This window comes from Propithecus coquereli, unplaced genomic scaffold, assembly GCF_000956105.1.
Source record: "Propithecus coquereli isolate 6110/MARCELLA unplaced genomic scaffold, Pcoq_1.0 Scaffold214, whole genome shotgun sequence".
Taxonomy (NCBI): domain Eukaryota; kingdom Metazoa; phylum Chordata; class Mammalia; order Primates; family Indriidae; genus Propithecus; species Propithecus coquereli.
This window is the reverse complement of record NW_012146523.1, coordinates 1,606,702-1,610,432: the sequence shown is the minus strand read 5'-3', so window position 1 is coordinate 1,610,432 and position 3,731 is coordinate 1,606,702. Positions and strand designations below refer to the sequence as shown.

Genomic DNA, 3,731 nt, shown 5'->3' with positions numbered 1-3,731 from the left:
GTTAACCAAGCGCAGACAACAGGTAATCTTGTCAATTCCATCTTGTGGCAAATACTGGAGAAGAGATTGGGAGAAATTTGTACAGTAGACAAAGGATGTGGTTATAAGGTGTGGGGTTGGGTTTTGGCATAAAAGTGGTTAAACTGGACCTGTGTGCAGAGAAGCTCTGGACACCAGTCATACTTTTTTTATTTCTCCTACATCTTTGGTTGCAGCTAGTGCAAATAAATCATCCAGTCTCAAATATATGCTTGTCTCACCTTTTTGTTTCATGTTTGCACTGCAAGAAAGGGATGTTGGATTGAGAAGCTCAAGGTCTTATTCTTGGGTTTTTGCCAAAATTGGCTGGGGATTTTACTAGCTTGTGTCTTTTATTGGTCTCTCCTTGCCCAAGTGTGGGTGTGGACCAGAGGATTTACTGCCTATATTTACCTTGTTCTCTCAGCATTCCTTTTTAGCAATTCTGTGTATCCTAAAAGGTATTTTTAAATGGATTAAGTGAAATTTTAAGGATAAAAAGCTTTTATGAGGGCCAGGCATGGTGGCTCATGCCTGTAATCCTAGCATTCTGGGAGGCCAAGGCGGGAGGATCGTTTGAGCTCGGGAGTTTGAGACCAACCTGAGCAAGAGCAAGACCCCATCTCTACTAAAAATATAGAAAGAAATTAGCTAGACAACTAAAAATGTATAGAAAAAATTAGCCAGGCATGGTGGAGCATGCCTGTAGTCCCAGCTACTCGGGAGGCTAAGGCAGAAGAATTGCTTGAGCCCAGGAGTTTGAGGTTGCTGTGAGCTAAGCTGATGCCATGGCACTCTAGCCTGGGCAACAAAGTAAGACTCTGTTTCAAGAAAAAAAAGAAAAGCTTTTATGAGAAGATTTTTAAAGTCACATTACACATTTAATATACACTGTCTACTTCATGCCAATTAACATTCATTTACAGAACATAAAATTTACAAAGCCATGTTCAACAGAGCTCTGCCTAAATACTTTGCATGAGAATTGATCAGCCTTGATCCTAATGGTAGAGACATGGCAAATTTATAAAAAAAACCTTGAAATTCTTAAACTTTTAAGGGCAAGATGACTGTAGAGCACTCCATGAGTAAATCTACTATATGCCAGAGACTGCACCAGATGCTGAGAATGCAGTGGTCTTCAATGCAGATACAGCCTCTCTAGCAATATCCAGTCTTCATAAGCATCAAAAAATTATTTCTAAATAGACAAAACAAAAATAGATCATCAGAATGGCTTTTGCCACCTTTACAATCAGTACTAGTTGATGCACCCAAATCAAATGTAACACTTTATTTTTTGGTAATGACTTAATCAGAGGATGCAAAATTAAGCTACCATTATAGGCACAACTACCTGCCACTAAAGGTATGGATTTAGTAGATTTATAAATTGAGAAAATGTCAGGGGGTGGGGCTTTTTGATATTTGTATGCTTAGAAGCCTCCAATTTAGAGGCTTTGTGTCTAGGATGATCATTTACCCTAGACCATGTATATAATGCCCTGTGTACAGTGTGTCAGTTAGGGAATGTAAGAGATTTTAATGTTGCATTCAAAATATAAATTTTCAGAAATAGTATTTGATATTTATATTAAGTAAAGAAGATTCTGAGATTAAAACCACATGGAAGATAAGAATGACTGGTAAATTATATTCACTTACATTTTAAAATTCTGAATTAATTAATGCATTAACTGCTACCAAGATTCTTATTTGAGAGTATCCTGTTTCCTGCAAAATTTTATGGCTCAAATCTCATTTAGTTGAAACAAATAAGATGAGCATTTTTTTTTTTATCTAAAAATGCATTTCTCTTCTTGCTGGATATGATAGGGAGGCTAATATCAGACCAACCCTCCAGCTGAGAACATCTGTAAAAACTTGTGTAAAATTAAAAAAAAACAGAAAAAACAATTCAGCTATTCGAAGACACTGGAGGCAAAGCAAGTCAGCCAGGGGACTTTATAAGATCTAACAATATATTGTTTGCAAAAGACAAATTTAAAACAAAATGTAGGAAAAACTAAAAATAAAAGGATGAAAAAAGTATTAAAAATATTAACCAAGGGAAGGCTAGAATAGAAATCTTAATATCTGGCAAATTTTAATTCAAGGCTAAAGATAGTATAAAGGATAGAGAAAAACATTATATACTGATAAAAAACATCATAGGACAAGAATTCTGGCCACTGTAAATTTATTCTCTCCAACAATACAGCCTCAGAATACTTACAGAATTTTAGTGAGAAATAAGTTCATCAATAATTGTAGTTGAGGATTTTTATACACCCATTCTCAGAAACTTGGAGATCAAATAGACAAAAAGTCAGCAAATATATTTTTAAAAAATCCAAGCAATTTAATTAATAAATTTAAGGTATTCGATAATATGGAACTCTGAAGCAAAGAAAATGCACATTCTTTTTGAGCATATGAGAGAGATGTACAAAAACTGACTGAAGATTAGGCAACAAGGGTAACTTCAATAAATTCCACAAATTCACTGTAATGTTCACCATATTCCCTTGTTACAATGCAATAAAATTAGAGATTAATAATGAAAAACCAGATTTTTAAAATTTCTGTAAGTGTAGAGACTAAATAACATATTGCTAAAAAGTTCTTGGACTAAAAAAGAATAATGAAATGCTTAAAATTAAATGGCAATGAAACATTCTATATCCAAATGTATTTGACACAGCTAAAACACCACACAGAGATTTATAGCTTTAAATACATTGACCAGGAAACAAGAGAGGTTAAAGACCACCAGCTAAAAATTCAACTTCCTCAGGAAGTTAAGGTGTCTCTGGCCTCACCAGACTTGGGGGAATGGTTCCAACATGGCATCAATGTAGAAACATCTACAAAAAGAACTATTGGCTTTACAAAATGACCCACTTCCTGGGATGACTTTAAATGAAAAGAGTGTTCAAAATTTAATTACACAGTGGATTGTAGACATGGAAGGTACACCAGGTACTTTATATGATGGGGGAAATTTTCAACTTCTATTTAAGTTTAGTAATCGATATCATTTTGACTCTCCTCAGGTCATGTTCACTGGTGAAAATATTTGTTCATTCTCATGTTTATAGCAATGGTCACATCTGTTTATTCATTCTAACAGAAGACGGGTCCCCAAAGCTCTCAGTCCAGGTCAGTTTGTCTTAGCATAACTAGCATGCTTTCCAGCTACAAAGAGATGGCCACCAGATAATTCTTTTTACGTGTGAACATGTAATAAGAATCCAGAGAAAACAAAATGGTGGCATCATGATGATACTTGTTGATGCCACTGTTATCATCATCCTAGCAGAAGATAGTCCTACTGAGAAAATGAGCACTTTGACCATTCAGCCTTTGAATTTTAACCTTTGACTAGAAGTGACCTGTAAGCAGTGAAGACTACTTCCTTTCACCACGTTTTTACTCATGTGCATTCTGGGCACATATTGATCGTTGGTTCAGTCCGGGCAAATGACATGCTTTTATTAGTCATGTAGTATTAATGCAGGTGTCAGGAAATGTCAAACTTAATTGCATTTTTTATTTTTATTTTTTTTAGGCTTTCAGAAAATTTCCAGGTTCTCACATATTGTACAATAACAATGACTTCCTTGGCGGTTTTGGGACATTCGTCGCTGGCAATGGATGTTGTAATAGGAAAAGTTTTCCTTAACTCCTGCCACCCAGTGATTAATGCATGG

General features: G+C 35.3%; 1 pseudogene; it reads left to right on the top strand.

The window, feature by feature from the left end:
* The first annotated feature begins 2,828 nt into the window (after positions 1-2,828).
* On the top strand, positions 2,829-3,314 carry LOC105810540 (annotated as a pseudogene).
* The last annotated feature ends 417 nt before the right edge of the window (positions 3,315-3,731 follow it).